The sequence below is a fragment of the Capsicum annuum genome, chromosome 2 (assembly GCF_002878395.1).
Source record: "Capsicum annuum cultivar UCD-10X-F1 chromosome 2, UCD10Xv1.1, whole genome shotgun sequence".
NCBI lineage: Eukaryota > Viridiplantae > Streptophyta > Magnoliopsida > Solanales > Solanaceae > Capsicum > Capsicum annuum.
The window spans coordinates 3,386,026-3,410,407 of NC_061112.1; positions in this window are offsets into that span (position 1 = coordinate 3,386,026).

The window sequence follows — 24,382 nt, forward strand, 5'->3', positions numbered from 1 at the left end:
CATAATTTCATAAATCTACACTTATAAGCATTCCACCAAATCATTGCAATACATAGCTATAGCATGGGAGTCATTTATATCATGGGAGTATAGCATGGATTCATATTTAGGTCACAATTGAGTCATAATGCATAATTTTGCTCACTTAGGCAATTTATCAAACACATGGAAGGCATAACCTTTTCTAAGGCATAAATCAACAACTAATACATCATGTCTATATCAAATACTTCAAATTTAAGGATTTCAATCCACATACTAACATAAAGTCGTGAGAATTCAATAAATATTCAATCTTGGAAATTATATCACCACATAAATTCAACATGGAATTCAAAATTCATATTTTGAAAAAGGTTTCTTGATCTTCAAGGATAAAAGAGATCCTTGGATGAATACTTTACATACCTTGATTGATAATTTCTTGAAGATTAATGGAGGAAAGCTTGATTTCTTGATTGGAAATTAATCTCCTACGATTTTACTGTTCTTAAGAAATTATGAAATAATGAATGTATTTAGCCAAAAGGGGGCTAAATTTCTTGATACGAGGGCTGAAGGTCAGGAGAAAATGACCTAATTACCCTTAAGGATGCAGTCATTTAATGACTAAAAATTGGGCACTGATGCGTTTGTCGACGTGGCGCGTCGATGGCATCGATGTGATATTCATCGTGTCGCACCATGATCTCACCATAACTCAGGAGTTTGACTTTGGAAATTAGAAACATTATTAACCAACTCAATAGGAGACGCGGCACGCCAAGATCGCGTTGGTCCATTATTTTGGGACTCCAAACATGGTCTAAACGAGGTCCAAAAACTCAAAAATTGTTCGGAAATAGATATTGACCTTCCTGATCATAGATCAACAAAAATACAGTACATTAAAGGACATTAAGGTCACCAAATGAGATTGTCATCCTTTGAAAACTAAAAATAAACTAAGTCTGGAACTTAGCTAGAATTTTCTAAGTCTGGGACCCCTTAACAAGCTTAAAGGACTGAATTAAGCTTAGAAATTTTGTGGGGTCTTACAATATCTTCCCCTTGGGAACATTCATCCTCAAATAAGACTGACTGAGATGGAAGAAATGATAAGCTAAAATACATACTTAACATGAACAACTGAAACATAATTACATGACTGACATTACTGATTTACTGAGATTTATACTGAGCATGCATATCTAATGCATGATTTTATGACTGAGCTGATACATGAATGCATGACTGGGAGTTCTGATAAGCTGATCATCCATATCTGATGCATGAATGCATGACTAAACTGACTCATGAACATGCGACTGAACATGCAATGGTAAAGGATACCAAGTTTGAAATGAAAGACTAAGCATGGAACTAAAAATATTTAAGGTAAGTCATTACCTTGGGCTGAGTCTGAATGAGCAGAGAAGAGGTGAGAATACTTGGTTCGTATGTCTTCTTATGCTTCCCAAGTAGCTCCCTCAATGGACTAATTCCATCAAAGAACTTTGACTAGAGGGACTTATTTGTTCCTCAGTCTACGAGTCTGATCGTCAAGAATTTCAACTGAAACTTCCTCGTTAGAGAGACCATTTTGAATATCTATGCCCTCAACAAGGACTACAACTGTTGGTTAACCTATGCACTTCTTAAGCAAAGAGACATGAAATATTGGATGCACTAAAGATAGATCTGAAGGCAACTCGATCTCATAAGCTATTTTGCCTAAACGACTGAGAATTTTGAAGGGACTGACATATCGGAGACTGAGCTTTCCCTTCTTGTCGAACCACTTCATTCCCTTCATGGGAGATATTTTCAGGTACACATAGTCACCAATCTCAAATTCGAGATCCTTTCTACACATATAGGCGTATGATTTCTGTCGGCTCTGAGCTATTTTGAGTCTCTCTCTAATCAATTGAACTTTCTCCAAAGTATCAAAGACCAAGTTAGACCCTATTACTTTGGCCTCGCCTGCTTTGAACAAACTGATTGCAGATTTGCATCTCCTACCATAGAGAGCTTTGAATGGAGCCATCTGAATACTGGACTGATAGTTGTTGTTGTATGCAAACTCACCTGAACCTTGTACATACACACTAAGTGTCTTATGGTTGCCCATTAGTTATGAACTGGAGGGGATGATCTCTTGCCCATTTACCAAAAATCCTATACATCTAATGTCTGCCAACATTATATCAACCAATCCCATAAAGATGTCCACATATCAATATATCTCACAATAATAATCAATAGAAAGTCATATCAAATCACATAAACAATGATAATATCTAATACTTATAACAACCAACAAGCTTTATCTATAATTCCTTGAGTGTGACCACACTTATATTAAACAATCCCATTTTAAGACCTTTTTCATCCCTTGAATACATACATTGAACATGCAATACAAAGGAACAATTATTATGCACACATAACATAAACTGGATTAAACTACATAAACCATCACCTACATCAATCCAAGCTTGCACCATTCAGTTAAGCCTGAGCCTTGCCCTTTTATGTAATTCACTTGATTCCAGTCTAGAAATATGAATACAATACCCAATCAACTCAATGACCTTCAATATTGAGTATTATTACCTAATCCCAGGTCTTCTACCAGAAATTTACCTAAACATTATTAATTTCATAGCTACTTTAGTGAATTAACAACATGAAACAGTGAATTAACTATTATTAACTAATATCCAATGGTTTTGCACCTATTTTACCCTCTTGCACTAGAAAACCATATATGACAAGATTAAAACCCTTCCCCTAGTATGTAAACTTGTAACTTTGAGGCTAATTGACAAATATACTAGTTAAAGGGGATAATTTACCTAACTTAGTGATGAAAAATGGTTGAAAATGCCTTAAATTGCCTTTTCCCTTCCTCAAAATATGGTTTTGAAATAAAGAAACGATTTGGAGAATTTTTGCTAAAACAATGATTTACCCCTATAGCGTCGCTATAGCGACATTGATTGAGTTTGACCGTCACTATAGCAGGATTTTTTCCTCCTTTAAGAATGTTTTTATCAAGACTTCTACAAAGTAGAAAGTCAGAAATCCTCCCTGATTTGCCTTTTCCATAACACACCCTCAAATTAAGACATTTGGAATAACCCCATATGTCAAGATCAATATTAGGAGTTCTACTTACAAATTCAATTCCAAAAAGTACTACAAGTTCTTTATCATCTTAGATAACATAAAATAAAACTAAATTTAATCACATTATCCCAATCCATTCTCAAATTTCCCTAGAAGGTGCCATATTTAGATTTCATCCGAGGCTAGCTAGCTTAAAATTTCTAACTCTCAATCTGGGGAATATCTTAACCCAAATTTTTTACAAAAGACTTACCTATATGAAAAAAGAGGGCCATTATAACAAATACCAATTTGCCTATATTTTTCCCTGAATGATTATACAAGGAAATTGTGCCATGTTAAGAAGAGAAAAAAAAACTGTACTTAGAAATAGATAAGGGTATTTGTCCTACGTGTCCTTTTTGCTTTCAAGTGGCTTCCTTAACTAGATGATGCGTCCACTGAACTGTCACCAAATGAATTTCCTTGGTTCTTAACTTTTAGATATCTAAATCTAAAATCGCCACAAGTTCCTCCTCAGAAGATAGGTTCTTTTTAAGAATAAGAATCCTATTTAATGCTATTATCTCCATCCCCATGGTATTTTTGAGCATAAATACATGGAACACTGGATGGACCTCCAACAGGTTTGGTGGCAATGCTATTTTGTATGCTACTAGACCCACATCATCAAGAACCTCAAATGGGTGAGGGCTAACCTTGCCCTTCTTACCAAACAACATGAGTACTTTCATAGGAGATATCTTTAGCCGAACTAGTTTACCAACACGGAAAGACATGTCCCATACCTTGTAGCCTATATATTTCTTCGGTCTACTCTTTCTTTACCAAGTTAGTTCCTAAGGGTTTCACATCACCAACTCCAAACCACTCTATAGGTGACCTATATCTCCTTCAGTAGAGCACCTCAAATAGTGGCATATCAACACTAAAGTAATAGTTATTTTTGTGTGAGAACTCGTGTAATATAAAAAATGGGTCCTAATATCACTAAATTCAATCACACAAGCCCTCAACATGTCCATGACCACCTGAATTGTCCTTTCTAATTGTCCATCAATCTGAGGATGAAATGTTGTGCTAAAGGTAAGCTTGGTGCCCAACTCCTCATGCAACCTATCCCAAAATTTAAAAATGTAAATTATATCTTTATAAGAAATGATGGATCATGACACCCCATGCAGTCTCACTATTTCTTAATATAGATCTTGGAAAACTACTTAACTTTGTAGTCCACTCTAACTAGGATGAAATGAGTCAAATTTGTCAACCTATCTACAATGCTCAAAAATGAATCATTACTTCTCAAGGTCTTAGTGAAACCTACCACAAAATCCATAGAAATGTCCTCCCATTTTGATTAAGGCATGGGCATTCTTTGGAGCAAAACCCCAAGCCTCTGATATTTGTACTTCACCTGCTAATAATTGTGACACTTGGATACATGATTCACTATGTCCTTTTTCAACCCTGGCCACTAATAAAGCTTTCTTAAGTCACTGTACATCTTGGTTGCACCCAAATTAATAGAATATCGCAATATATGAGCTTTAGCAAGCACATTTTGAATCAAATTACCAACCAAAAAACACATAACCGCCCTCTAAACAAAAATACCCTACCTGCATCAAGGGTGGAGTTTGAAACCTCACTACATACTACCGTGTTTTGATGTTTTTCCAACTTTCCATCCTCAATTGTTTGGCCTTAATTAGCTCAAGAAATATTATTTTTAATTCTATACTAGACAACACTTCATCCCTTTTTGAAATACCAATACATACTTTGAGACGCTAGACCTTGGAACTCCCTAGTCATAGGTTTCCGTGACACACTTACAAAGGAAAGAACTACCCATACTTACTGTTTTATACCTCAATGTGTCTAGTACCATATTACCTTTTCCCAGATGATATTATATGGTCACATCATAGTCCTTTTATAACTCCATCTACCTCATCTATCTTAGATTTAATTCCCTTTAGGTAAATACAAATTATAGATTGTGGTGGTTTGTGAAAACCTCATACTTGACACCATAACGATAGTGTCAAAAAATCTTAAGTGTAAACACTATTGATGCCAACTCTAAGTCATGAGTCAGATAGTTCTTATCATAGGGCTTCAATTGCCTCAAGCATACGCAAGGACATTCATGTCCTATATCAACACAGCACCCAAAAGCAAATGTGAAGAATCATAGAATACAATAAAGTCCTTACCTTCAATTTGAAGAGAAATAATAAGTCATAGTCAAAAGTGACTAGAGCTTTTACAAACTCTCCTCATACTTATTCGACAAAACAAAAGACACCTCCTTTTGGGCCAGCATTGTCAACTGAGTTACAATGTATACAAATTTCTAGACAACCCTGCGATAATAACTGGCTAGACCCACAAAGCTCCTGACCTTATTCACCAAGTTAGGTCAAGTCCAACTCTTAACCGCCTCAATCTTTTGGGTATCCACCATCACTCATTTTACCAAAATCATATGATGTAAGAAGGCAACAAAAGACAACAAGAACTCACATTTCAAAAAGATAGCATATAACTACATTTCCTTTAAAATTCCAAAAATAATGCAAAGATGTCACGACCTGAGGCAACCCTCTAGTCACGACAATGGTGCTTACGGTCATAAGTGACCACCACCCAACCCATGAGCTAGTACCTATTGTGAGTATTGAATAATATACTAACAATGAACATGTACGAAAACAACTGAATAAAGCGATAAGTTTTAAATACTAAAAATAGGATTTAAATCATAAGTGTGAACGTCAGATTACATACTAAAAAGAATGATCAAACTGACTGAAGAGTTGATGGGACAGGCCCCAACTAACTCCAAACTGAACTAACTAAAAAAGAAATGCAGAAATATTGAAATAACATAATAGGTCCTCGACATATGAGGACTCACCACAACTGCAGCTACTGATAAGATGAACTATCTAAGCGCAGTTAGGAAACTAAGCATTCGAACCTATGATATAAGACATCATAGCGGGAAGAAAAGTATGTGATTAGTACTTTGAATGTACTGGTATATGAGATAATGCTAGGCTGAAATACATAGGTTCGAAAGCATGAAATACTGACTGGCTGAATAGCATGAGATAATGCATAAATGTGTGAAAGCTGTAAAATCTGAGAATGCATGAGCAAGCATATAACATGATTCTAAAATAGTTTGTAAACTAAAATAATGAAATCTGGTAACTGATGAACTGTATGCTATGGTCAAGCAAACCTGAACTAGATTCTGTACTGAATACTAAACTGAGACTGTGGGAGGTATCATCTAACTGACATGCCCCAATCTGAGCTAATCGGGGTCCAACCTATAACCCCAGTTGGAAAGGTGTCAAACCATGCGGCAGGTACTAACACATGGCTATGTGGATCTACTAAACTAATATCCTGAGAGATCAATGAGTCACCCTCATCTGGCAGGTGCTCTTATGATATATATGTTACCCTCGACTGGAGGTAAACACTTTATCAACCCTCAACTGGCATGTTGATATCTCTAACCTATGATGGCTATGTAGTTCTTGAACTAAGGGACTGATACTAAAGGTCACACCCTCTACTAGCAGGTGATCCCCCATCCCTAGGTTCGCTCGATGATAAATTCTACTCCCAACTAAATGACACTAATTACTAGACTAAACTAAGCTTAACTGAGCAAACAACTTATCATGATACTAACTGAATAACAACGCTCGTGGTTTATTTGAAATCATTCTAAGTCCCCAACACTTAGTGAAATTTTTAGGCTTTAAGCCTCTTATGCATGCAACTAGGAGCTGAATTAAGCTAAAAAAAAATATGGGGTATTACAATATCTCTCCCTTGGAATATTTGTCCTCGAATAAGACTGATTAAGATGAGAATACTGGGGAAACTGAAATCATATACTGAACATGCATAACTAAAAACAGGATTACATGACTGAGTCTAAAACATGATACATGACTGAACTGAATTCATGAATGCATGTAAAGACATAAGAACGATTATATGGCTGGGACTGACAATGGAAAAGAGTCAATCTAAGAAGAACTATTACCTTAAGCTGAGTCTGAGTTTGCGAAGAAAAGACGAGGGTACTTGGTATGCATATCTGCTTCTGCTTCCCAAGTGGCTCTCTCAACAGACTGATTTCGCCAAAGAACTTTGACCAACAGAACTTCTTTGTTCCTTAGTCTACAAATATGATGATCAAGGATCTTGACTAGGATTTCTTCGTAAGAAAGGCTATCCTGAACATCTGTGCTTTCTAAAAGGACTACAACAGCTGAATCACCAATACCCTTCTTTTATAGGGAAACATGGGACACTGGATGCACTAATGCCAAATCTGCAGAAAACTCAAGCTCGTAAGCTACCTTTCCAAAATGACTCAAAATTCTATAAGGGCAAACATATCGGGGAGGACTGAGTTTCCCCTTCTTGCCAAATCTTTTCACCCCTTCATGGGCAAGATATTAAAATAGACTAATCACCAACCTCAAACTCAAAGTCTCTTCCCCTCACATCTGTATAAGATTTCTAACGACTTTGGGTTGTCTTAAGCCTCTTCCTAATCGACTAAACCTTCTCCATTGCATCAAACACCAAATTTGGTCCTATTAAAGTAGCCTCACCTGCCTCAAACCAACCAATATGAGATATACATATCCTCTTATAGTGAGCCTCAAACTGAGCCACCAGTATACTAAAGTGATAACTGTTATTGTAGGTAAACTCGATTAAAGGTAAGTGATCATCCCAACTACCCTTGAAGTCAAGAACACATGCCCTCAACGTGTCCTTTCAGTTCTGATTCATCCTCTCTACCTGAACATCTTTCTAAGGATGAAAATTTTTACTGAGATGAACTTAGATACCAAGACCCTTCTAAAAAACTTTCCAAAAATGAGAGGTAAACTGAGTACCTCTATCTAAAATAAAAAACAACGGGACTTTATGCAACTTGACCAACTCTCTAATATAGAGCTTGGCATAATCCTTGATTGAAAAAGAAGTATGAACTGGCAAAAAATGAGTTGATTTGGTCATTATGTCTACAATAACCCATATCGATCATGTTGATGATCCGAATGAGGCAAACCCGTCACAAAATCCATGTTCACCTCTTCTCACTTCCAAGTAGGATTGCTGAACTCCTGCATTGTACTACTAGGACTCAAGTGTTCAACTTTAACCTGCCAACAGTTAGAACACTTAGCTACAAATTCTGCAATATCTCTCTTTATACCACTCCACCAATAGATTTCCCATAAATCACGATATATCTTAGTGTCTTCGGGGTGAATAGAGTAAGCGCATCATGCGATTTTGTAAGGATTCACTTTCTTAAATAGTCTACATATGGCACACATAGTCTACCCTGACATTACAACACAATATCTCCTCCTTAAGAGAAAACCTCTACCTTCTTATTTCTAACTTATTCCTTCAACTTAACTAAACTGGGATCCCTATCTTATTTCTCCTTCACTTTGGCAACCAAAGAAGATTCTAAACTATTCTGAATCCATACACTACCTTCAGCTAAATTAACAAACCTAACACCTAATCTAGAAAGCTAATGAACCCCCTGGACTAACTTTATCTTATCATCCTCAACATAAGCAACACTACCCATAGACAATCTACTAAGGGCATCTATCACCATATTGGCCTTGCTAGAATGATACAACACACTCATATCATAATTTTGTAGCCACTCCAACCACCTTCTCTAACAAAGATTTAAATCTTTTTGTGAGAACACATACTGCAAACTTTTATGATCCTAAACACATCAATATAAACCCCATAAAAATAGTGTCTCTAAATTTTTAAGGCAAAAATAATTGGTACCAACTCAAGATCATGGGTAGGGTAATTCTTTTCATGAGGTCTAAGCTGTCTAGAGGCATAGGCTATGACCTTACCTCTCTGCATCAACACACAACTAAGGCCAACTCTAGAAGCATCACAGTAAATAACAAACCCATCTGAACCATCTGGCAAAGTCAAGACTGGGGATGAGGTGAGTCGAGTCTTCAACTCCTAAAAACTCTTTTCACAAGATTCTGACCACTAAAACTTGACTTTCTTCTGAGTCAATCAAAAAATGGGGATACAATATATGAAACCCCTTCAACAAACTATCTATAATAGCCAGCCAAACCAAGGAAACTCTTAATGTCTGATAGAGAGATGGGTCTGGGCTAGTTTCTCACTGCTTTAATCTTTTAAGGGTTAACTCTAATGTCATCACTGGAAATAATATGGCCAAGGAAAGCTACTGATCTTAGACAGAACCCACACTTATTGAATTTGGTGAATAATTAATGAGCTCTAAGAGTCTGCAATACAATTCTGAGATAGTCTGCATGATCATTTTCACTATAGGAGTAGACAAGAATATCATTAATAAAAACTATGACGAACATGTCCAAGTACTGCTTGAACACTCTATTCATCAAGTCCATGAAAGTTGTTGGGGCATTCGTTAGTCCAAAAGAGATAACTAGAGATTTAAAGTGACCATACCGAGTTTGAAAAGCTATTTGTAGAATGTCACATTCTCTAACTTTGAGCTAATGATAGCCGAATCTAAGGTCTATCTTAGAGAAATAACTGTCACCCTAAAGTTGTTCAAACAAGTCATCAATCCTGGAGAGTGGGTATTTATTTTTTACTGTTACTTTATGTAACAATCCGAGACCACCTCCTAGTCGTCACATAATTCTTAAGACCACAAGTGATCCCAAGCTAACCCTTGTACTGGCATAACTTGTGAGTAACAGAATAAAATACATAAGTCTGAAAGAAATAAGAGAAAGATACATCTTTTATGAATATGATCAAAAAAAACTATATTAAAATGATAACAACTCTGATTATATAAGACAAAACTGAAATCAAATACATTAACTTCTACTGACAGTCTATGAATCTTCTACTAGTATTGACTGTAGGCAGTCTGCAGATAACCCCCAACTATCCCTAATTAATATGACTGAATAAAGAACACAAGATAATACTTAAACTATGACTAACTTAAGCCCTTGAACTAAAAGGACTCATCACCTATTGACTGGAAGCTGCACGCTATCTGATTATGATGTATGGGGTACAACTGGTACCTAAATTATAAAATAATATAATACAAAGACATATATGTGGATTAGTGCTTTTGGAATATACTGAGCATGTGGGGGTGAATGCATAAGTAAAACAATGGTTTAATGTACATATAAACTTTTAAACAATTCATGCTAAGTGTAAATGACTCACCTTGGGCTTGAATAAACTGAAGCTGTAAAATCATAAACAAGAGTAATGAAGCATAAGAATAAATTTTTGATCCACAACACTTCGTTTTAAGAGATTTACTTGTACTCTTTATTTTGGGAGTTTCTTCTAACCTACATAAACCATAAGAGTTGTTATGAAGTCCAACGTCTTGTTCCCCTAAGGGAAAAACCTTATGTTGGGGATAGGTGTCATACTATTGCCAAAGAGTATAACCTTATCATAAGTGATCACAATCTGCATATGCATCCATATAAATAGGAATAATTTAAATTTGTACCTACGTTGGCTCGTAGTTCTGGGGCATGTTAATTGAGACACATACCCAACTCGGTGCTAAATACTACTCCCTTTACTTATATGCTCAATATGAAGGAAATCCACTTTAAAACTAGCATAAGGGTTTATAATGAAAACCAATTATGCAACTATCTATTTTAAATTGTATTAAAAATAAATATGTGTGGATTCCATATCTTAGCTGAGGATCAAAAGATAAAATCTTATTTAAAATCTAAATATACGCTTTTCAAAGAATGCTCAAACATCATCTTTCTTGAAATATCAAGGGCTAACCTTAGGGATTATAACCCATGCTTGAAAATCATGTCAAATCATAACAGAATTCATGCTCAAAAGAAATAATCTTGAAATACTTTAACAATTCTAGTCAAGACAATGAAATTTAATTCTTAACATATATAAAATCAAGTCACACGCATGAATGTGTAAACATAGCTATGCAATTCAACACCTAAATCAATTGTAACTTCATAAACTTCAATAATGATATTTGGGTATGAACTCTAGACTAAAATTCATGTAACTTCAACTTTAAAAACTTTAGGCACAAGGACGAAAGGAGTATCCTTGTTCATAACCCCATATATCTTATTTGATTAATTGATGTAAAATCTTGAACTTTGAATCTCTAATGGTGTTCTTGAAGCTTCTTTTTGATGTTTTTGAATTAGGAAACTAGGGCTCTTGCTTTTCTTGAAGAAAACTTGATGAATTTCTTATTTTTCTTGAGGGGGATAGGTTTTTCTTAGAGAGAAAGGATGAATAATAATGTACCTAATTCTTTTAGGGGCTGAAATTATGTGTTATGGACAATTTTGTATGAGGGGAATTGACCAAAGTGACATTAGACCCTTTAGGAACTGAAGCAGCGTGTGAAATAGCTTTGTATTGCATTGGCTATCGCATTGGGGACAGTAACTCATCACATCAAAATTGATAGCTATATAGGGGGTTACAAAGAAAAGGTAAAGCTCTGGGATCTAACAAAGCATAAACATGAAGATGAAAGACTTGTAATATACCCGTAACCACATCAGGAGAGCTTTCCTGATCATGATAGCACTAGAGTACATACAATCTGTTCTGGCACTGACCACCGGTAGCACTAGACACGGCACCCTGTTGAGTAAGATGACCGAATAGAACTGGAGGACGATTGGACTGACCCTGCTAAGCACTCTTTGGGTGATCCCTGATTTTGTGGCCTGTCTTGCCACACCCAAAACATATATCACTTTCAGATCTACACACACCCTGATGATTCTTACCATATTTCTGGCAAAGAGGATTATTACGATCATTGTTCACACTACCCTAGGACTTGAATCCTGGCACTTTATCCCAATTGTCATTCCTAAACTTTGGCACCATCGCACTAGCTGAAGATGGAACTAGGGCTGAAAACTTCTGATAGAACTGAGAATGATTACCACTCTCTAACCTAGGTTGAGAAAAATTAAAGCTAACTATTCTGGCCATCTTATTTTCCCTCTCTTTCTCCTTAAGCTTCTATTTCTCAATCTGTTGAGCATGGACCATAAGCCAATATATGTCCATGTCCTTAGTCAAAATAGCAGTCCTACACTCCTTGACCACATTATCAAATATACCACACATGAATTTACTCATTCTAGACTTATTATCAGCCACCATCGAATAAGCATACCTCGCCAACTGAGTGGACTTAAGAGAGTATTCCTTCACACTCATACTACCCTTCTTCAAATTAATAAACTATAGCACCTTATCTTTCCTCAACTCTAAAGGAAAGATTTTTCTAAAAAGGTTATAGAAAACTTCTCCCACTCTATAGGCCCTACCTCATCACCTCTATCACCTTTTCACTGCTTATATCAGGTGTAAGCCACATCCAGTAACTGGTAAGCGGCCAACTCTTCACTCTCACTCGAAGTGACACCCATGATATCAATAACCTTATGAACCATATCAACAAACTCCTATGGATCCTCCTCAAACTTGGATTCTTAAAAAAAAGGGGATTCATTCTAGTAAAGTACCGAATCCTAGATGCAGTTGTATTTGCCACTGGATTAGCTGGGGTAATAGCCTACTGATTATTCTGAGTAGCTACTGGATGATCTAAGGTAGTGAATGCAGCTCTGAACTTGACATAAGAGATGTGCTCATTCAGGAGATCTTCCTGAGCAGGCGGAGGTCATTCTTTTGTTATTCTTTCTGGGAGGCATTTACTATAATGGAATAAAGGACGGATTAGAAAGAGAGTATAAATAGAGATCATTCTTACTCACATAACATGGATATTGAAAAAAGGGAAACTTTTTCTAAAACGTCATGTAGCCTCTTCCCCATAAGTGTGGTACCCTTCACACCCATACACAAAACTCTACTCAACGTGGCTTTCAGACTCCCTAAGCGTTGTAAAACCTTAGACTCTAATACCAAATTTTATCATGACCTAAGGATACCCCCTAGTCACGACAACGGTACTTACGATCACAAGTGGCCACAAGCTAACCCATGAGTTGGTACCTGCTATGAGCATTGAATAATATACTAATAATAAATATGTGCAAAAATAACTACATAAAGCCATAAGGTTCAAATACTAAAAATAGTATTTAAATCATAAGTCTAAACATCTGTGACATACTGAAAAGAATGATTAAACAACTGATAAACGGACTAATTGCCTAAATGACTGAAAATATCTAAAAGCCTCTAAACTGATTGAAGAGTTGATGGGACAGGCCCCAACTAACTCCAAACTGAACTAACTGAAAAGAAATATGGAAACAAAGAAATAACATATAGGTCCTCAACATATGAGGACTCACCACAACTTTTGTTAGTGATAAGCTAAACTATGTAAGCATAATCAGGAAACTGAGCATCCGAACCTATGATATAAAACATCATAGCACAAAAAAAGTAAGAGATCAATACTTTGAATGTACTGGTATATGATATAAGTCTAGGATGAAATGCATAGGTTCATATGCATGAAATACTGACTGACTGAATAGCATGAGATAACTGATGCATAAATGTGTGAAAGCTGTAAAATCTGAGAATGCATGATCAAGCATATAACATAATTCTAAAATAGTCTATAAATTGAAATACGTAAATCTGGTAACTGAATAACTGATGAACTGTATGTTATGTCCAAGCAAACCTGAACTGAATACTGAACTGAGATTGTGGGAGGTATCATCTAACCGACATGCCCCAATCTGTGCTAATCAGGGTCCAACTTATAACCCAGTTGGATGGGTGTCAGATCGTGCCATGGGTACTAATACATAGCTGTGTGGATCTACTAAACTAATGTCCCAGGGGACTAATAAGTCACCAACATCTGGAAGGTTCTCAACTAAGGTATGTGTTACCCTCTACTGGAGATAAATAGTTTATCAACCCTCAACTAGCATATTGATAACTCTAACCTACACTGGATACATAGTTTTGAAACTAAAGAACTATTACTAAAGGTCACACCCTCCACTGGCAGGTGAGCCCTCATCCCTAGGTTCGCTCGGTGCTAAATCCTACTCCCAACTAAATGACATTGATTATTAGACTGAACTAAGGTTAACTAAGCAAACAACAAATCATGATACTAACTGAATGACAATGCCCATAGTTTATTTGAAATCATTTTAAAGGTATTGAAATTATGGAAACAGCTAAGTATCGGGTGTTCATAACCCTCCAGCACTGAATGAAAATAACAGTATGGACATATGAAGCTTTAGAAACTATAATAAAGGATCATTGCTCAAAACCCAATATTTAGACATTTCATCAAACACATGGGAGTCATGAATTTAAGCTTGGGAATGGCTAAAGCATGTGATTGAAAACATAGTTACAATACTAAAACCATGAATTAGGGATTTAACATGAGGATGTCAATACTCAAATCATATAAGGGCTCATTCCATCTAAAAACACTTGCAACATAACTTATAATCAAAATCAATACAATTTTATAAAGATAATTCATCATAAATATGTAAAAACTCATAATTTGATATCAAAAGAGGATTCTTGGACTTTATGGGTGAAAAGGGCCCATGGATGAACATCACACATACCTTAAATCCTTAATCTTAAAAGAGAAACACAATCTTGATGTTTTTTCTTGAAAATTATTAGATTTGGGAACTTGATTTCTTTGTTTTCTTGAAGGGAAAGGAATCAAATTGATGAACTTGAGGGATATTGGGGGTTTTTTATAGAGGGGAATTGGGGGAAATGGGCATATAATGCCTTAACCGACATTTTAATTCGTGTTTTTACGAATTGAGTTGAGAGGAAAAGACTCAATTACCCCTCATAGAATTAAATTCGCAACTGGAATGCGAATTTGAAGGACACTCTGATGCGATGAAGGACTCATCGCTATACGCACCACGACACGTCATTATCACGGTGAGGTTCTGGAGTTGAAATCCAAACACGACCCAATCCTCATTCAAAAATTTCAAAGCTTCCTCGAGACATGCTCCTTACACCCCTAAATATAAATTAACTTAAAAACCTACTTCTCGGGGTCTGGAAGAACATTTAATAATCCTTAAATTTAAGAGTCCAAAAATAAGACTAAGTCCCCAACACTTAGTGAAATTTTCAGAATGTAACCAATAACAATGGGTGAAAAATCCTAATTCAATTTCATGTAAAATCTTATAAATTGCTGCAACTTGTAGTTTAAAATAAACCTTTGGGCACAAGGGTGAAAGGATTAACCTTGTTCAAAACCCAACATGCCTTAGATTGTAACTTAGATGAACAAACTTGCTTGAGACTCTTTTTCTCACTCTTGAGAGAGGGTTCTTGAACCCTATGACTTGGGGGACTCGAATCCCAACTCAATTTGTAAAATCTATAGAGGATTCTTGAGTTTCTTGGAGAAGGATTTTGGATTTGTTCTTGAGGGAGAAACCCTAGCTCTCTTATGTTTGGATGATGAATAAAGCCATCTGCTTCGTTTGGAATATATCTGAATATTAAAAAGATGGGAAAAGACCAAAATACCCTTTTTAAAATAAATTAAAAATATTGAACGGGATATGCGAGGTGGGGTGCGACGGTCCATCGGTCCTAACCATCATTCATGGGTCAGAAACTAACTTTCTGTCTCAACTGCGACAGTGGAGTGCGATGGTCCATCGCTAGCCCGACGGTCAGCCGGCCCTCTCCGTCACACTTGGCCAGTGAGTCGATCTTCTACCTCATTACAATGGTCTGGGCAATGGTCCATCGCTAGTCCGACTGTCCGTCAGCCCTCTCCATCGCACCTGGATGATCCACTGCTTTCTGGAAAAAGGCTATATCTTTCTACTCCAACATTAAATTTTGATGAAATGGGTATCATTGGAAAGATAATTCAATTTCCCACATGATAGAAAGTCATTTTTTTCGAAAAATTCAACAAGGTTAAAACACTTATCACTTCAAAGTCACTTCTCAATCTTTAAGGGCCGAAATCTCACTTCACTTGACACGCTCTAAGGCTCAGACTATGAGGAAATTTCATGAGGTCTTACAATATCTCCCCCTTGGGAACATTCGTCCTTGAATTCCGCTAGTTAGACTAAGAACGCAGGAAAAGTTGAGGACACATAGCTGAAGCAATTATTAAACGAGCTCAAAATATTTCTAAACTCTTGAATACTTCGGAAATTGCTAGAACTCATGTAAGAATAGATGCATAGCTGAACTTTAGATTAGAAGGGCAGAATTTAAGGAAGAATAATACCTTCGGCTTGATTTGAACTCGCATAAAAGAGGTGCGGGTACTTGGCTCACATGTCTTCTTCTGCCTCCCAAGTAGCACCCTTAACTGGCTGGTTCCACCACAAAACTTTGACCAAGGGAACTTCTTTGTTCCTCAATCTATGGATCTGAAAATCTAGAATCTCAATAGGAATCTCATCAAATGAAAGATTGTTCTGAATATCAGCACTCTCTGAAGGATGTACTACAAGGGAATCACCAATATGCTTTTTAAGTATGGATACATGAAAAATAGGATGAACGGCTGACAACTCTGCAAGCAACTCAACTTCATAGGCTACTTTACCAACAAGGCTCTAGACTCTATAGGGGACAACATAACAGGGACTAAGCTTTCCCTTTTTAGCAAACCTTTTCACCCCTTTCATGGGTGAAATCTTCAAGTACACCAAGTCATCCACCTCGAACTCAAGATATCTTCTCCTCATATAGGCATATGACTTTTGACAACTTTGAGATATCTTCAATCTTTCTCTAATCAACTTAACTTTCTCCATGGCTTTAAACATTGCATCAGGACCAATCACGGTAGCCTCACCCACTTCAAACCAACCTATGGGTGATCTACATCTTTTACCATACAAAGCCTCAAATGGTGCCATCTCGGTGCTAGCATGGTAACTATTATTATAAGCAAACTCTATCGCTGGCAAATGCTCATCCCAACTACCTTTGAAATCAAGTGCACATGTCCTCAACATATCTTCTAAGGTCTGAATGGTCCTCTCTGTCTGACCATCTATCTACAGATAAAAAGCAGAACTCAAATAAACTTGGGTACCAAGACCCTGCTGGAACGCTCTACAAAACTGAGAAGTAAATTGAGTACCCCTATCCAAAATAATAGACAAGGGAACTCCGTGTATCCAGACAAACTCTCGGGTATTCAATCTAGCATAATCTTCAGCTGTATAAGATGTATGCCCGGGTAAGAAATGCACGAACTTAGTCAGCCTATCTATAACAACCCAAATAAAACCATGATGATGACGCGAAAAAGGTAAACCAGTCACAAAGTCCATATTCACCACTTTCCACTTCTAAGTGGGTATACCAAACTCTTGCATCACACCACCAGGTCTTTGGTTCTCCACCTTAACCTATTGGCATGTTCCACAGTTTGCTACGAACTCATCTATATCCTTCTTCATACCACTCCACCAATAGATTTCCCGCAAGTCATAATACATCTTGGTAGTGCCGGGATGAATAGAATACCATACGCCATGCACTTCAGCCATAATCCTCTACCTTAAATCATCAACACACGAAACACATAATCTACCCTGCAATCTCAACACGCCATCTCCTCCTTGGGAGAAAACCTCTACCTTTTGGTCCTTAACTGACTCTTTTAGTCTGACAAAACTAGGATATCTGTCTTGCTTCTCCTTCACTTCCAAAACTAAAGAGGATTCTGAACTACTTTGCACCAAAGTACTTCCCTCAGCTAAATCAAGCAACCTAACACCCAATCTAGCCAGTCGATGCACATCATGAGCTAACTCTTTCTTACCTTTCTCTACATAAGCAATACTACCCATAGACAACCTATTAAGGGCATTTGCTACTAAATTAGCCTTGGCCGAGTAATACAACACACTCATATCATAGTCTTTTAAAACTCTAACTGCCTCCTCTGGCTAAGATTCAACTCCCTCTGGGTAAACACATATTGTAGACTCTTATGATTCGTAAGCACATCAACATGGACACCATAAAGATAGTGTCTCCAAATTTTCAAAGCAAAGACTACAGCAGCTAATTCAAGATCATGGGTTGGGTAGTTCTTTTCATGCGGCTTCAACTTCCTAGAGTCATAGGCTATAACTTTACCTCTTTACATCAATACACAACCCAAACCAACTCTAGAGGCATCATAATACACCACAAAACCATCTGCACCATCAGGAAAAGTCAGCACAAGGGCTGAAGTAAGTCGAGTCTTCAACTCCTGAAAACTCTTCTCACAGGAATCTGACCACTAGAACTTAACTTTATTTTGGGTCAATCGGGTCATGGGATATGCAATAGAAGAAAAACCTTTAACAAAACGACAGTAATAGCCAGCTAGACCCAAGAAACTTCTAATGTCAGGTGGAGAAATAGATCTAGGCCAATTTCTAATAGTTTTGGTCTTTTGGAGATCAACTCTAATACCTTCGGCTAAAACAATATGACTTAGAAAGGCTACTGATCTTAGACAAAATTCACACTTACTAAATTTGGTGAATAACTGGTGATCTCTAAGAGTTTGCAAAACAATTCTAAGGTTATTTGCATGGTCATTCTCAGTACGGAAGTACACAAGGATGTCATATATGAACACTATGACAAACATATCAATATATTACTTGAATACTCAATTCATGAGGTCCATAAAGGTTTTTGGGGCATTGGTTAACCTAAAAGACATGACTAGAAACTCAAAGTGACCATAGCTGGTTTGGACAGGTCCCCAACTGACTTAAACTGAACTGAAAACAATAACATATCTACTAAAATACTAAAATTTCTAAAGATAGATCCTCGAACCATGAGGACTCACACCTGTAGAGATGAAGACAAAGGTACTCAAAAATTACTGATGAGGCTGAGACTTGAGTACCTGAACCTACATTATAAGACAATGTAGCACATAGACATATATGTGGATCAACACTTAGGAAAGTATTAAGTATATGGGGGAGTATGCATTTACATAAAACAATATCAATACTCTTTAATCAAAATCATGCATGTGGTTATGAATGACTCACATACCTTGAATAAGTCTAAATGTAAAGCTCATAAATCATGTAGGAGGAAGCATGCAACACAAATCTCATGAGTCATTATACTTTAGCTTTAAAATTTGAACTCTCCTCTTATTCTCATTACTCGTAGACTAAAGGAAGCTTTAAACAATACTTTCAAACTTATGCATATGTCTCATGGAGAGTAAAACTTCTTTAACACTCAAGAACGTAGAACTCTTTTAGACTCAAGACACTTGGAACTTGGAATTATATAACTTTGGTTTAAAAACTGATTATATACACTTACTAGTAGAGAAAACTACTTTATTCTTGGGAAAATACTCAAAAGTTATTTATTTACTTTTTACTAGCAAGGAAAATAACTTCTCTTAAGAAAAGTATCTCATCTTAAGTGAGGTTCTCTTAACCTACATAAACCATGTGAGCTACATAGAGTCCAACGTCTTTTCCTCCTAAGAAAGAAACCTCATGTTGGGGAAAGGCGTCATACTCTTGCCAGGGAGTATAACCTCAACTCACTGATCACTTATCTCAACCTCGGGACCATAAATCTCAATCCTATGGTGAAACGTAGTTCTAAGGTAAGAAACCATAGTAACTTACCCAACTCTGTGCTAAATACTACTCTCTTTAGTTAGCTACGCTCATCTCATGGAAATCCACTTTAAAATAATCTCATGGTTCATAAAGAACCCAACTATAGAATCTATAATCTCATTTAGTAAAGTGGATTTCAAAGATACCATGACCATTAGGTCAAAACTTTCTCAATGATCTCAAAATACTCAAATCATGGGTGTTTGTAGCACAAAAGTTCATAAAAACTGAAATCTCAAGTAGGGCTCAATGACCCATAATTCAATCTCAAGTTAAAACTCATCAAAATGCATAATGGACATCATATGGATTCATAAATCATATAGAAATCTAGAATTTACAGCAAATTGCCTTAAAATCTCAACATACTCATGTACTTCAATTTCTAGAGTTAAATTCTCTAGGAGTAACAACATGGGATATAAACCCAGCTTTATTTCTTAAGAAAACATGTAAAATCATGTTATTTGTCTTTCAAGTCATGGGAAATATCAAGAACTTGCAACCAATAACAATGGGTAAAAACCACTAATTTAATTTCATGTAAAATCTCATAAATTACAGCAACTTGTAGTGTAAAATAAGACTTTGGGCACAAGGGTGAAAGGATTACCCTTGTTCAAAACCCCATATACCTTAGAATGTAACTTAGATGAACAAACTAGCTTGAGACTCTTCTTCTCACTCTTGAGAGAGGGTTCTTGAAGCCATTGACTTGGGGGACTCGAATTCCAACTCAATTTTTAAAATCTATGGAGGATTCTTGAGTTTCTTGGAGAAGGATTTTGGATTTATTCTTGAGGGAGAAACACTAGCTCTCTTATGTTTGGATGATGAATGAAGCCATATGCTTTGTTTGGAATATATCTGAATGTTAAAAGGGTGGGAAAAGACCAAAAAAACCTTTTTAAAATAACTTTAAAATACTGAACGGGATATGCGATGGTGGGGTGCGACGGTCCGTTGGAGGTCCGACGGTCCATCGTTCTTGACCATCATTTTTGTGTCAGAAATTAACTTTCTGTCTCAACTGCGATGGTCTGTCGCTAGCCCGACGGTCCATCAGCTCTCTCCGTTGCACTTGGCCAGTGAGTCGATCTTTTGCCTTATTGTGACGGTCTAAGCGATGGTCCGTCACTAGTTCGATGGTCCGTCGGCCCTCTCCGTCGCACCTGGGCGATTCTACTGCTTTCTGGAAAAAGGCTATATCTTTATACCCTGATATTAGATTTTGATTAAATGGGTATAGTTGAAAAGATATCCAATTTTCCACACGATAGAATGTTATTTTTTATGTAAAATTCAACAAGGTTCAAACACTTATCACTTCAAAAGTCACTTCTCAATCTTTAGGGCCGAAATATCACTTCGCTTGACACGCACTAAGACTCAGACTACGAGAAAATTTTATGGGGTCTTACAATAAGCCTCTTATGCATACAACTAGGAGCTAAATTAAGCTAAGAAAATTATGGGGTATTACAGAAAATGACTAACATGTTCTTTCGTACTCTTGGAGTAAGCTAAAATATCATTAATTAAAACTATAACAAGAGAATCCAAGACTTAAAAATACCATTCCTCAAGCTCATAAAGGTTTTTGGTGCATTATCTAACCCAGAGAACATTGCTAGGAACTTATAACATCCATACCAAGTTTTGAAGGTTGTCTTGGGCATGTCCTAAAGCTAAATTTCAGCTGATTATAAACCAACCTCAAGTCAATCTTGGACGATACCATCGTACTCTGTAACTAGTCAAAAAGATCATCTATTCGAGACAAGGGATACTTAATCTGATGGTAACTTTTTTCAACTGCCTATAATCAATGCACATCCTTATTATACCATCTTTATTTTCTAATTAATAGTTCTAGAGCACCTACAGTGTAGTACTTGGAAGAATAAATCCCTTATCCAAAAGTTCCTATAATTTAATTTTGAGTTCCCTCAACTCGGCAAGAGCCATATGATAAGAAAGAATAGAAATTGTGTGAGTCCTTGGTTCCAATTTAATACAAAAATCAATATCCCTATCTAAAGGCATACCATACAACTTCACGGGAAATGCCTTCTGAAACTCTAAAACCACAAGAACTGACTTAATAGAAGGAGACTTTGCACTTTCATCTCGAAGATGAACTAGGAAAGCCAAAAAACCATTTACCACTAACTTTCCTGCCCGAATAAAGGATATAATTTTCATAGGTTTAGCCTTATGAACACCTTTTCACTTTAGTTTTTCCATACCAGATATGGCTAGAGTCATTGTCTTAGCATTATAATTTAAGATAGCATGGTATGAAGATAACCAAGTCATACCCAGAATAATATCAAAATCTAACATGTTCAAAATGAATAAGTCTACCCAAGTCTAGTAACCTATAAATAACATAGAACAAAAATAATAAACATGGGTCACCACTACACTCTCCAATTGTAGTAGACACATGCACAGGAGAATCAAGTATATCACAAACCAATGTTAGACCCAAATCAAACTTAACAAATATATATGAAAAGGTAGATTCCAAATCAAATAAGATAAAAGTCATTCGATCATAAACTAGAATAGTACCTGTAATAACTGCATCAGAAGACTTAGCACTGATCTTGGCTAAAAAAGCATAATAGTGATCTCGATCATCAATCTGGGCTAACTTTAATGGTTTCTATGGACCACCTCTCCCTACATTACCATTTCCTCAACCACGCCAACCACCTCACTAATTACTCCATCTACCTTATGGATGACCTTTGCCTTTTCCACCTCTACTTCTGTACATTAGGAATATAGACTGAGTGAAATAGAAAGTCACAAACTAACCCCATGTGATTGTATTATCCCCAACTTATGCAACATCTCATAAAATCAATGATGAACTCAAAAAGTGTCTTCTCAATTAGTGCCCAAAAACAATGAAGGCCTGATTTTTAAAAACTTATTAATAGGTCATGTTTATATTTGATCATAATCAAAGTCAAAATAGGACAAGGGATAATATTAGTACCTGAAGCCTCATCCATCCTAGGAGCCATGGTAGGATCAACACCTAAAAAATGAAAAGTTAATATAGTGGGAATGGCTCTAGTGCCAGCTAAACCACTCAGGAATTCTACCTGTTGAACAACCTCGACAGACATCGGAGGTAGACATATACCTCCAACTGGTGCCATTACCTCCAGCTTCAATACATCATCACTTGGTGCTTAAAATTTCTCAAAATTATCCTAGGGTGGGGGATTATACTAACCTCTAATGGCCTTAGTTATTAGCTGTCTAAGCTCCACCTTGAGTGAGTGTTGCTCTCTCTCTTCTACTCCCTCAACCTCTTTCTCATCCCCTAACCCTAACAGCCAGTTCTGTAGCTAGATCTGCTAGTATGGAGGCTACAGCTCCTGATCTATTAGATGTAATGTTCACCATCTGTAGATAAAAAATAGAGATGATTAGATACCATTTTGGATTGCTATATATCAATATAAATCAATTTGTAACCAAAAAAAACAAAGAATTGATAGTTTTATAAAGTCTTATAACCTCCCGAAGAAAAGTACATACATTTTAGTACCATTTTATAAGACTTTACTGGACCCTTTTTGGTAAAATGAGATCGATGAACCTGGGATTTAATGTCAACCTTGTCATGCCCCATAAGAAAGAACTTGAAAACATCAACATAAGCATTCATAGTAGCCCAAAAGATGCATCTCACCCTTGAATTCAAATCAACCTTTGAAATCACAATTGAGGTTTGCAGTAACTACTAGTAGATACTCTGCACTCAATATATGTAAGAGAAAGTATAGTATTAGAACATAAAAAAACAACAGTGTAGTGGTAGGATAATTTTGCTAACCCAGGATAAGATATTTGAACATGTTATTATTACTGAGTACAACAAGCCAACACATGCACACCACTTAGCAACCTCTATTCAATCTACCACACTTAAATAAGTCATTGAGAGTTAAACAAGAGTAACACATCAAGTCAAGTTAGCAATCTCTCAAATACTAAAACCAAGTCAAAAATACATGACCCAATAACCAACCTAAGAATAATAACAAAAATATGCCCCTAATAATTATAACATTGGCCTGGACCTCCCAAGGATCCAAATAATCTCAATAAAATAATTTGCAACCTGGTTCATATAAGAAACCAAAATAAGAATAAAGAACATAAACCTTGGTTCAGTTAATGTGTAATGAACCTCTTGGTCATTTTCTCTATTTAAGTGTATTTTCGGCATTTTGAACCTTTATACAGCGAATACAAGTCATTTGTGACTTACAAAAACTATCATTTTGGTTATCAAATAAATTGTTTGGGTTTTAGGTTCATTTATTTATTTTGGAGATTTTGTTAGTTAGGAATTGGTCTCAGACCAAAAATCCTAGTATATAACCTCGAATGACAATTTTGGCACCACCATCAGCTCCAGAAAATTAATTTTAGGATGGGGGACCTTTGGTTTGGGTCCCTAGGCTTCTAAACTCATT